We start from the raw sequence: 13,394 nt of genomic DNA on the forward strand, positions 1-13,394 counted from the left end.
ATAGTTGGGGCCTGGGTGGCTCAGTTGATTAACCATCTACCTTCAGCTCAGGTCATGATCCCAGGTTCCTCTCCCTCTACACCTCTCCATGCTTATAGCCTCTCCCTCTCTCTCAAATAAGTAAATAAAAACTTTAAAATGTTAATTACTCGAAATTTTTATTCCTTTTAGGAAGTCAATTTGTTTTTTAATATTTTAAATGTTTTTAATACTTACTATATAGTTAGGAATACAGGAGCGTATTATAACTTTATTGTGATCCCAGAATGCATGTTATTTCAATTAAGTATAAATGTATCTTTGAGGGAATATGATGGCAAATGTATTAATTTAAAGATGAGAAATTTGAGATACGAAAGATATAATAACTTGAGGTACCTATTACAGTTAAATGTGAGCAAATTTAGGTCCTCTTGTTCTGATCCAAAGTCAGAACAAGGCCGTGGATCAGAACAAGATGACTTCTGAATGGCAAGGATAAGAGCAAGCAACATGTCAGAGACAAAGAGTACAGGAGATTGGCATGCAAACACCAATGAGGTGGATAGATCGAGAACGATAAGCACATGTCCAAAGTTTGGAGTCTCAAATTCAAGGTCTGCCATTAGAATCTGTCCCCTTGATACTCTGAACAACATAGGTCTCTCATTTCCTACCCTCCCTTTCTCTCTGTAATTCACAAGGTTTCAGACATAGTTGGAAGACATGGTCCTGCTTTTACACAACTGATACTGAAGGCTTATGTGCTGAGATGAATGGTCCCCTGCATTAAGGGAATAAAGAGTTAACAGAGTCCAGCATCCAGAGGGTTCTGTCTTAGAGACTGGAGTTATAAGGGCAAAATGATTCAGCAAAGCTAGGGTCACCACTGTACCATGCACAAAGAATTATCTTGGTCTTGTGAATTGGTGACATTGGTCCCTTCCATGACTTCTTATCTCTGTCTTGAAACCATGTTGACTCCCAGACTGCCTGGCCCAGTAACAATCTGATTACTGACCTATGGCCTCAGCCCTATCCTGTGGATCTACACCACCTTAATTGTTAGGACTTCCAGCTGTGTATTTCAGAGGACGTAAAGAATAGGAAATCCAAAGTTGGGTGAAACAAGCAGAATGACTGAGACAATCCTCTCAGTTAGTCAGGAACTAGTATTACTGTCCTCTTAGAGACAGAGCTCATCTGCACCTCTCCTGCACTGCCTGTCACAGAGTAAGTAGGTCCGTAACAAATATTGGTCGAATATTGAATCATTGCAGGGGTCTGCCAGTGATGAAAGTAACTTAATGGGAGGAGGGAATAACTCCTGACATAGGCACAGAGCCTGAGTGCATCTTTCAGATGTGAGAAAGATGAAACTGTTTTGCTATATAGGGATGTCCTAGAAATAAACTAAGGCACAAAGAATTATTGACATGTCCAGGGGCACCTGGGTGGCTCAGTGGATTAAGCCTCTGCCTTCAGTATAGGTCATGATTCCAAGGTCCTGGGATGGAGCCCTGCACTGTGCTCTCTGCTCAGCAGGGAGCCTGCTTCCCCCCTCTCTCTGCCTGCCTCTCTGCCTACTTGTTATCTCTCTCTCTCTCTCTCTGTCAAATAAATAAATAAAATCTTTAAAAAAAAAGAATTATTGACATGTCCAACGCTATAGAGCCATCTAGGATTATTTAGAAATTAACTGTCTTTGTTCTTAGATTTATGCTATGCACACTAAACAAATGGTTTGTAAAGATTCAAAACAGTGCTTAGGCCAGCAAAAAAAAATTTTTTTTAATTAATGTAAAGTTTGAGTAAGTGAAATTTTGAAGATGATGGAATCTAATTGATAACTTCCTTACTCTTTAACCTGTAGATAATCTCCCTTTTAAAAGTGTTCATTATAGTAGTGATTATGCAGAGAAGAAGCCTGTGATGAAAATGTGGTATAAAATTGTGTTCTTTGTTCAGCAAGTTAAAACAAGCTGGTCTGTAAGCAATTATTATCTTCATCAAAATTCCTAGCTCTAATGTTTTGGCTTCATTGGCCCAGCACGTATGCCTTCTCAAACAATTGGATGGATTTAAAACACTTAGGAGATGTTTGTGCTTATATCTTAACATAGCATCAGTTCAACAGGAAAAAGAAAAAAAAATGTAAGATTTGGCATTAGGGCATAGTTTTAAAAAGAAAATCAAACCAAAACTAAAGTAAACAAAAAGCCCATAACAGTGCTTAAATCCCTGTATACGAATGAACATTCTTTATGCAGCCTTTTAATACCCTCAGGTTGCTGTGCAGTAGTTAGTGTTCAGGAGTGTCTTTCTGTTCCTAACTCGTGAACCATTTAACATTTCTGAAAAAAATTACCAGAGAGTTGGCTACCCATTACTAACATTTTTATATGGGTGGTACATTTTTTTAAAAATCTCTTTTTTGCCTTTTTTTGTTTTATTTTTGGTTATTCTAAGCAGCAGCAACAACAAATATATTCTGTATTCTAAGGAAACTGTTCAGGTGCCTGCTTGGGTAAGCAGATGACTTTTTTTTTTTAAGATTTTGTTTATTCATTTGTCAGAGAGAGAACGCAGCATGCAGAAGCAGGCAGGAGAAGTGGCAGGCAGAGCGGGTGGGGAGATGCAGGCTCCCAGCTGAGCAAGGAGCCCGATGTGGGACTCCATCGCAGAATCCTGGGACCATGACCTGAGCCGAAGGCAGACACTCAACAGACTGAGCCACCCAGGCGTCCCTAAGTAGATGATTTAAAAGTGAATTAGCAGGCGCCTGGGTGGCTCAGTGGGTTAAAGCCTCTGCTTCGGCTCAGGTCATGATCCCAGCGTCCTGGGATTGAGGAGCCCCACATCGGGCTCCCTGCTCAGCCAGGAGCCTGCTTCCTCCTCTCTCTCTGCCTGCCTCTCTGCCTACTTGTGATCTCTATCTGTCAAATAAATAAATAAAATCTTTAAAAAAAAATCTATAAAAGTGAATTAGCTTTTTAAATTCTGAATTTGCGTATGTGTAAGTGACTATGAAGAATGTACCTTTGGATACGATTGGGAATGTTTGGTTTTAAAAAATAATCATCTTTTAAGGTTAAAAATGTCCACAGGTGCATTTTTAAGCTTATGTAATTTTTTCTAGTGGGTTAGGTTTCTCATTACATTCTTTACTTAGCTAATGATTACATAGTCAAATATTTATACCATATATTCTTTTGAAATTACTGTAGGGGCTCCTGGGTGGCTCAGTCGGTTAGGTGTCCAATTCTTGGTTTCAACTGAGGTCAGGATCTCAGGAATAAGCCCTGGTAGAGCTCTGTTCTCAGTGGGGAGTCTAGTTGCCCTTCTCCCTTCCCCTCTGCCTTTCCATCCCACTCCCTCTGCCCCTCTGCCCCTCTGCACTTGTGCACTCACTCTCCCTCTCTAAAATAAATAAAATCTTTTTAAAAACCCAGAAATTACTGTAATGCAACAGCTATTTATTGGGTACCTGCCATTTACTAGATGTTGAAGATGGATATACCTTTAAGGGCTGCACATTCTAGCAGAATCAACAGATTGGGGTATGGTGAACAATACTTGTGAACAGGTGTTATGGGCTATGAACTGTGCCTTGGGTGTAAAGAGAGGGAGTAATTCGTTTTGCCTAGGGGTAGGAGAAGCCTTTGCTGAAGAGGTGACCTTCAAATTGGGCTTATCAAAAGTGTTAGCTTTCTTGACATTTTTGCAGAATGACAGGTTATTAATGAGTTAGAGCATAGACTGCCTGAAGCCAGTGATAAGATGTAGAGTTTGATAGAAGAGTTTGAAGGAAAAAAAATGCAAAATTTCCCATCAGGTAGAAGAAAAAGACAATGAGATGAACAATTAAGAGATCAGTCTTAGGAGGTCCAAGAGTTGTTGTGGAAAGCAAGAAAAGAATCTAAATCACTAAGAATAAGTAAAAAGGATAGTTGAGTATTAGTCAGTATTGGGAGGAGGGCTTTAGTGAAGCTTGTCAATTTCTTTTGTACCTTTCAGTAGGGTTTGAGAAATGGTAAAGTTACTTTTTGTCATTCAACTTCAATGCTCTTTGTTTATCAGAGATCATTTTTTCCTAAGATGCTCCAAAAATTTGTTTTTGCAAAACTGAATTTTGGTTGGCAAAAGATCTATTTCTTCACAATATCAGAATCTGCATGCTAGGGGCCCCTGGGTGGGTAATTAGTTAAGTGTCTGCCTTCAGCTCAGGTCATGATCTCAGGGTCCTGGGATTGAGCCCCATGTTGGGTTCCCTGTTCCATAGGAAGTCTGCTTCTTCTGCTGCTGCTGTTTCACCCTCTGGCTCATGTTCTCTCTCTCTCTCTCTCTCAAATAAGTAAGTAAAATCTTAAAAAAAAAAAAAAGAATCTGTATGCTGGAAAGTTGAGGCTCTTAATAAATCACAATTGGTAGTAAATCTCTCTCTCTCTCTCTCTCTCTCACACACACACACACACACACACACACACACACACACACACACACAAGAAGTTTAGAGTGACAACTTCCAATGTGTCTGTAACCCAGACTTTCTGAGCCCTTAAATATTGGCTCTTTAAGTCTTGATGACTTGAAAGTTGGTTGGTGAGTTAGATACCCAGTGAGGAGGAAGGAACTAAAGACAGAATGGAATGCTAGTTTATCCTGCAAGAAATGAAAAGAAAGGAAAGAAAGGAGAATAAGATAGATGTGAGTGCTGGAAAGAGCTTGGCCTTCCAGTCCTTTGACTGTAACATGTCAGCCATGTTTCCCAGCCTATCAGAGATGCTGGGGTATGCTATCAGCTAGTGATAGAGTAGACACATACAAACTGTCATCCCCATCTTACTGGTGTTTAAATTTTCAAAGTCATAACCATGACTATACAAACGTTAGTGTGAGTAACCTTTTCATAACTGACTATTTTAACAGAAACTCCCTAAACATTTATCATTCTATTTGTCAAGAAAATAGTTATTCTATTATTCTGTTTATTTGAATCCACTAAGCATGTAACATTGGTCATCCCTGAATTAGTAGATATCTTCCCATTGACTCTAACCCGTAGTCTAGAATCTCCCATAGAACTGAAAAAAGAACCTCTAGAGATTCTGAATCAGAATCTCTATGGAGATACCCTGGACTACAGCATTCCATTTTTACAAACTCCTCAGATGATTCCCCCCCCCAACCGAGAACACATATTTTATTCTTTAGAAATATAAAGAAATTGGGAGATGACTACATTTCTCAGGCAATTTCTAATGAACTCTAAGGCTGAAGACCATTTTTGTTTCTAACTTACTCTGCACACTACCTCCAGAATTTTTTCCTCAAATGCACATCGTGGGGGTACCTGGGTGACTCAGTCAGTTAAGCATCTGCCTTTGGCTCGAGGTACTGGGATTGGGCTCCCTGTTCAGTGGGGAGTCAGTTTCTCCCTCTGTCTCCCACCCCCGCTCATGCTCTCTCTCATGCTTTCTCTCTCAAAATGAATAAATAAAATCTTAAAAAAAAAAAAGAAATGCACATCATGTTACTCATTTCCTCAAAAACATTGCCCTTCAGGGGCACCGGGGTGGCTCAGTGGGTTAAGCCTCTGCCTTCAGCTCGGGTCATGATCCCAGGGCCCTGGGATCAAGCCCCACATCAGGTTCGCTGCTCAGCAGGGAGCCTGCTTCCTCCTCTCTCTCTCTGCCTACCTGCCTGCCTACTTGTGATCTCTGTCAAATAAATAAATAAATAAATCTTTAAAAAACAAAAACAAAAACAAAAAACACTGCCCTTCAGAATAAGATTCAAATTTCTTCATATTGTTTTCCTGGTCTTCCTAGATCTGATCCTGTCAAAGTACGTTTAGCTTATGCTGCAGTAACAACCTCCTGGCCTAAAACAATAAAATTCTATTTCCTACTGCTGCAACATGTCCAGCATGGATCAATAGGGAGGCACTGGTTTATTCAGTGACCCATTCTGCCCCATTATCTCACATGGCTTTGGAGCTTTGTGGTTAGAGAAGAGAGATATGCACATCTCTTCTTCCTCTTTTCTCTCTCTCTCTCTCTCTTTTTTAAGGTAAGCTCCACATCCAGTGTGGGGCTTGAACTCAGGACCCCAAGAGCAGGAGTTGCATGCTGAACCAGCCTGGTGCCCCTTTCACTCATTCTTAAGTACTTTGACCTGGAAGTGGAATGTGTCATTTCTGCTCACAATCTATAGCCCTGCCTAACTGCAGGGTGAGTGGAACACATAAACTTCTGGGGACTGGGAAGAGTATTAGTAGGCATTTGTTGTATCTACCGCAGACCCCCATATCTACATATTTTATTAAAAGTTGAAGAGGACTTCATACAACTTCATAAAAATTAACCATTTAAAAATGTACAGTTCAGTGGCATTAGTTATATTCACGATGTTGTGCAACCATTACTTCTGTCTAGTTCCAAAACATTTTCATCACCCCCAAAGGAGACCCCTTACCCATTTTCCCTCCCTGCATCCCCTGGCAACCACTAATCTTCTTTTTGTCTCTAGTGATTTACCTATTTTGGATAGTACATATAAATGGAATCATATAATATGTGGTCTTTTGTGTTTGGCTTCTTTCACTTGTATAATGTTTTCCAAGTTCATCTATATTGTAGGATGTATCAGTACTTCATTCCTTTTTGTGGCCAAATAATATTTCATTATATGAATATATTACATTTTGTCTATCAGTTTGTCTGTTGATGGACACTTGGGTTATTTCTACCTTTTGGTTATTGTGAATAGTGCTATGAAAATTCATGTACAAAATTATTTATTTGGACACTTTTCAGTCCTTGTGGTGTATATCTAGGACTGGAATTGTAGGGTCATACAGTAATTCTATGTTTAACTTTTTGAGGAACTGCCAAACTGTTTTCCACTTGATTTGCCTTCTTAGCCTCTGTTACTCCAGTTAAATGAGGAGCAGTCTTTGTTCTTAAAGTTAGTATTTTACAGCTCACGGTATTTCTTTGGTTTTGAATCATCTCCCCTTTTTTCCTATTTTTTTGAAATAGAAATTGTAACAATTTTTTAAGGTTCAGTTCCAACCTTCCTTCCATCAGTTCTTGGAAAGAAGCTCTACTACTTCTGCAAATTCCTGTGTTTCCTCCTCTTTATCTCTTTTATACCACATATTTTATTCTGACTAGTTGTTTATATATACCTTCCTCACTAGATTTTAGATAGGCTTATATGACTTACTCTCTTTTATTCCACATGATGTCAAAAACAGTCTTTTGCAGATGTTTAATAAATGTTGAGTGAATAAAGAAACAAATAAATAGCTATAGCCTTTTTTTTTCTCATTTGTTATGGGTTCATTTTATTTATTTTTTTTTTGGAAGTAATCTGGAAAATGACTGGAAGATATCACATTCTCAAAATTTTTATTTCAGGGATGCTTTTTGGGAAAAATTCAGTGAACTTAGTTAAAAAGGTAAATCATTCTTTTTTTTTTTTTAAGATTTTGTTTATTTATTTGCTTGTGTGAGAGAGAACACAAGAGAAGAGCAGGGAGAAGCAGGTTTCCTGCTGAGCAGGGAGCCCAAGGCGGGGCTCTATCCCAGGACCCTGGGATCATGACCTGAGCCAAAGGCAGATGCTGAACGACTGAGCCACCCAAGCACCCCAAAGGTAAATCATTCTTTAATCTATGGATATTTGATTAGATCTAAAATTGATACCACTGGAACAAAGATCAAGAACTAGTGTTTCAAATCAGTGAATTTTTAGACTTTAGTTTTTCCCAATCAAAAATCATCTTCAAGTCCCTGAGAGAAGGAAAAAGGACCATTCAAGCAAGAGATTCGAATGAGGAGACCTTCTAGTCTTCTGAGCCTTTTCTTGTTCCTGTCCATCTGAAGAGCAGCCGACATCTCATCTTATTCGTTATTCTCTCCCAGGTACAGCCTACCCAGTATCGTCAGTCTTGTTATCCTAATATTTGCTTTAAATAAATAATAAATAGGCTGGCATTTGGAATAAAACCCCAAACAGTATTACAGAGCAAAACATAAATGGACCTAGGTCAGATTGAACCTTTTTGTAAACTGGTTATAGGAAAAGAAACTTGATTTTATTTATTATATCTCTCATGCACTTGGAGGGGAAGAGTGAAAGATACTGCATGGTATTCAGGCAAGGAAACAGATTCTACTATGAGCAAGGGGGTAAATAAAACAGTTAGCCCTTTAATATGTTAACTTTTTTACTTTTTTTTTTTTTTTTTTTTTGAGAGGGAGAGAAAGAGGGTAGGGAGGAGCAGAGGGAGAGGGAGAAAGTGAATCACAAGCAGGCTCCACACCCAGTGCAGAGGTGATGTGGGGCTTGATCTCACAACCCTGAGATCATGACCTGAGCTGAAATCAAGAGTCGGATGCTTAATGGACTGAGCTATCCCGGTACCCCGCTTTAAAAAAAAAATTTTTTTTTGTTTTGAGAGGGAGAGAGAAAAAAAGAATAGCAAACTAATAACTTATTGTCGCTTATGTTAAAATCCCAATTATAACACTTAAAGTAATAATCACTGAAATCCAAATGAGATTTACCATCTGGACAAAAATAACATTTATCTTAAAACATATGGTTCTTGAGATTTTATTAATAACGTTGTAATTTATGTTCTTTATCTTAATTATTCCTCTCAGGAGCACTAAGTTACTTTTCCCCTTTAAATTCTCTGTAAATACAGATAAAATCTTTCTTTTATTCCAAAAGAAAATTTTCAGGTTTTGAGAGAAAAATATCTACCATCTTTTCACTGTCAGTCTGTTAATACAGTAACAGAAGGAACTATTCATTGGAGGGTTTGTTTAAGAAAAACATAAAAATAAGGAAGTTATTTACAAACAGATGTGGCATTTTATAACCACATCTGCATGTTAACCAACGTTGCTTGCTGAAGCTATTTTGTAGTCTGGAATTGTGCATAGTAATACTCATAAGTAAACTGAAGGTTGCCATTCTGCTAATCCTACCAGTGGACTGGAGTAGAGCATGAAACCTTAGTCTTGCTCTGGAATAGTGGTTCTCATCTTTTTTGAGATTGCTAACCTCTCTGATAATCTGTTATCAGTTATGGACTCTCTTCTCCCAAAAATGCATTATGCACATATAAGTAATTTTGCATTCCCTTTGAATATCTCTGGAAGAATATACAAGAAACTCAGTGATTGCTTAAAGAGAGGGCAATAGGAGGACAAGAGGGGGAAGGAAGACTTCTCTTTCTCTATATATCCTTTTTTAAAAAAAAGATTTTATTTATTTATTTGAGAGTGAGCACAAGTGGGGGGTAGGGGTGGCAGCCAGAGGGAGAGGAAGAAGCAGACTCCCTGCTGAGCAAGGACCCTGATGTGGGACTTGATCCCATCATGACCTGAGCTGAAAGCAGACACTTAACCAACTGAGCCACCCAGGCACCCTCTATATATTCTTTTTTTTTTTTTTAAGATTTTATTTATTTGTTTGAGAGAGAGAGAGAGAGCATGAGAGTAGAGAGGTCAGCAGGAGAAGCAGACTCCCTGCCGAGCAGGGAGCCCGATGCGGGACTCGAACCCTGGACTCCAGGATCATGACCTGAGCCGAAGACAGTTGCTCAACCAACTGAGCCACCCAGGCGCCCTCTATATATTCTTTTATACTGTTTTCAAGTTTTCAGCCAGGTATATAGCTTACATATATATGTATATGTTTTAATGTGTGTTTTTTAAAGTCACAATGTCAAAAATTTTTGCACACAATTTTGGATTCTGTGCTTCTTATCTCCTACAATTTAAAAATTCAGTAGCTTTTGGGGCCCCTGGGTGGCTCAGTTGTTGGATGTCTGCCTTTGGCTTGGGTCATGATCCCAGGGTCCTGGGACTGAACCCCACATCGGGCTTCCTGCTCAGAGGGAAACCTGTTTTTCCCTCTCACTCTCCCTCTCCCCCTGCTTGTGTTCCTGCTCTCACTGTCTCTCTCCCTCTGTCAAATAAATAAATAAAATCTTTTAAAAAAAATGAGTAGCTTTTAATAGAATATACATTTAGTCAATTGTTATGGATTATTTTACTTGATTACAAAAGATAGAAATGTAATTAATAGTTTCAGTAACCTCTAAGTGCCAGTATATTTGTATAACAAAACATGCTGATTCCTCAATAATCTGTTAAAATCTTGTTAAACTTTGATTAGTAGGATTTTTTTTTTTAACATTCAATTTAAGGATTTTTTTCTTTCAGAGGTAGGCTGTAAAGGCAGTTGTGCCTAAAGGAGTTGCTTATTGTAAAGGAAAGAGCTATATTATGTTTCATTCATGTAATATCTTGCTTGATTCCTTTTACGAAGCCTGTGTGAGTGTATAGTGACAGAGAGGCTTTGCTCTAAGGAAAAACTGGCCTATGTAGAAATGACAAAGATCTTACAATTAATTTAGTGTAGGGTTTCTTAACCTTGGAGATTCTTATTCTGTAGGTCTGGGACTAGGGCCAGAATCTGTATTTCTGACAAACTACTTAGATGATTCCAACGGGCTCTCAGCTTTAGGAACTAGTGGTCTAGTACATGCTATTATGCTTTACTGACTGCAAAAACTAATCACAAGAATTCATTCTACTGATGTTGCATCTATGTGAATGTAAGCTGCATTCATCTTTCGACAGTCTTGGAAAAGAGGAAAGTAAAAAGCCAGAGGAAATGACAAGGTCATCCCTTTGCAGTTATGATAGCTACTTCTGAGTCATGCTGGGCTTCTGGAGATTACAGGTCAGAGTGTTTTATGTTGAAACTGGCGCTAAGTCTTAAAGCTTATGGAAATAGTTCAAGGGTAAATACGGGGTGTTTTAGAAATGAGGTTCTACTCAAGTGTAGGTGGAATGGAAAGCAGGATTGGGTTAAATAGTACTTGTTGAAGTTATGGATTAATAATTAGTGATCAGTTTCTCTAAAAAACATTTTAGGATGATTTCTATCTTTAGCATTTAAGGTTAGCTATTTAAGCAAAACATACTATTTTTATTAAAAAATTTAAAAAGGGAAATGATCTATGGAAAAGCATGCCCTGGAAAACTTAAAGGTCATCTGGGACAACCTTCTTGCCCAGTTGCCTGCTTTAGAGAAACCTGGTTATTTGGATCATGAATCACAGATAACACCCCGCCATTGCCCCGTTAATTAAGACTCCTTCTATAATATTATAGGCAGAGTACATAGGCGGAAATAACTGCTTCATGAGTACTAGACCTGCAGATCTGAAAGATTTCCTCAAAAATCTTAACCCTTTGTCTCTCAAAGAAAAAAAAAATCCACACTCAAGCAAAATCTATGAACTAGAAAACCCAAACTACTTACAATGTTTAAGTGCAGGATTTAAAATAGCAAAAGGAAGTAAAGCCCATCTCTGTGATGTCAAGTGCTATTTTGGTATATAACAAAATAGTTGAATCATAAGTCCCTCAAAGTTAAAATATTAAACAGACTTTTAGCTATAAGATGTGTTGCCAGGCATCTGTATAGAATATAACCATGTAATCAAAGCATATTGTATTTCTCCACACAAAAAGAAGCAAAGCTACTGCTTCTAAAGATTAGGAAACTTTCATTAGACTGACAGAAGACAGTACAGAGGAAATGGCTTGGGGGTGGAGGAGATGTATGAAAGAGGATGAAAGGAACAGTATTCATACTATCCAAATTAGAGCCAGGATGTTTATGCTCAAATCTTGTCTTGGCTCTGTGCTGAGGGGACTGAATAATGGGGACATGGGAAAATGTATCTGTGAGATCCCTAAATTAGGCACCAAATATACTAAATTTTTCCTATAAATGCTTTTTATTAATAGCAGTCTCTGAACATTTCTGAATATATTGGGAGTAAAGCCCAAAGCCAGCTAATGCTAATTACCTCTACCTCTTTTCTGTTGCTAGTATCCTTCCTAAAGGTGTTCTTTCACTCTGTTGTTTACAAGTCACATGCCTCCACAGGATTGTAACCTTATGGGGAGTGGTCTTATTTACCTTTCATTTATTCAAACAGCATCTATGTATTAGGCACCCATTTCATGCTGGGCGCTGTGCTGGGCACAAACGGTGTAATTATTAGTAAGACAGACCTGGTCCCAGGCAGACCTCACAGAGCTTACATCTCCCTTAGCTTGGTCAAGTGATATGGACTTTAGATGAATGCAAATTACTTAATTAGCACCATTTAAAACAGCTTTAAAAACATTTCAGATGTCAGTGTCTCTAATAAAATTTTGGCCAGTATTAACTGATTAATACTGAAATCTGTGGAGTTAGTCTTAAGACCATATTTAGGTTGTACTTAGAAAAATTTTTTATTTTTTATTTTATTTTTCTTTTAAAAAAAGAAAATTATTTATTTGAGAGAGAGTGAGAGAGTGCACAAACAGGGTGAAGGGCATAGGGAGAAGCAGAATCTCCACTGAGCAGGGAGCCCAAAGTGGGGCTCCATTCCAAGACTCTGGGGTCATGACCTGAACTGAAGGCAGATGCTTAACAGGCGTCCTGTATTTAGAAAACTTAAGGGATATTACTTTGCTTTCTTAAGGTTTTTTTCTTAAGAATTAAAAAAGTTCTATGCATAATTTGGAACAGCACCCAACAAAAGGAGCGACTATTTGCATCTTGTTATTGCCCTCCTACATTGTTAGCGCTCTGACCAGTAAGAGGCAGTAAGAGGCAGCGGTTGCTAGAGGTGAAAACAGTTGACCGTCCTGGCTCTGTGTAAAGAAAACCTCCATGCTTTCTTCACAGATGTCACTCGCTAGAAAAACAGGATTCTGATAGAAATTTTAATAGTTCTGTAAGTAGGAAACTTAAGAACCTCCTTCCACAGCTTAGGGAGCTACAGGTAGAATTTGTCTGGAACATTATTAAATTCTGTGGCTTGTGTTCCCTAAGGATTCTTCTGCATGAGTTCTCTTGTTGCTTGTGGTGGACAGAACCACCCTAATTGGAGACTGAAGCTTGGAGAATCGTAAGTCCATCCATGTATGTTTCCTGAAGGGTCCAAGTGCTTTACTGAACTAGAGAAGAAACTCGCTGCTAGATTTTGAATTTGGAGTAAACATTGTTCTGACTTACCCTATTTTAGGTTTTCCCCTGTATTTACCAGTTGCCTCAACAACGAAAATCTTGGATTTTCCTAATGAAGAACCAATTCACTTTACCAAAAACGGATATATTTTTCAAACACAGACAACTGTGTCACACTGTATTTAAGGGCTTCTACTAAAAAGGTCAAGTGTATCTTTTGGCACTACTATTTCTAAGGTAAGAAGTTAGTAGTAGGGGCACTTGGGTGGGTCAGCGGGTTAAAGTCTCTGCTTTCGGCTCAGGTCACAATCCCAGGGTCCTGGGATTGAGCCCCACATTGGGCGCTCTGCTCA

The sequence above is a fragment of the Meles meles genome, chromosome 8 (genome assembly GCF_922984935.1).
Source record: "Meles meles chromosome 8, mMelMel3.1 paternal haplotype, whole genome shotgun sequence".
In the NCBI taxonomy this organism is placed as follows: Eukaryota; Metazoa; Chordata; class Mammalia; order Carnivora; family Mustelidae; genus Meles; species Meles meles.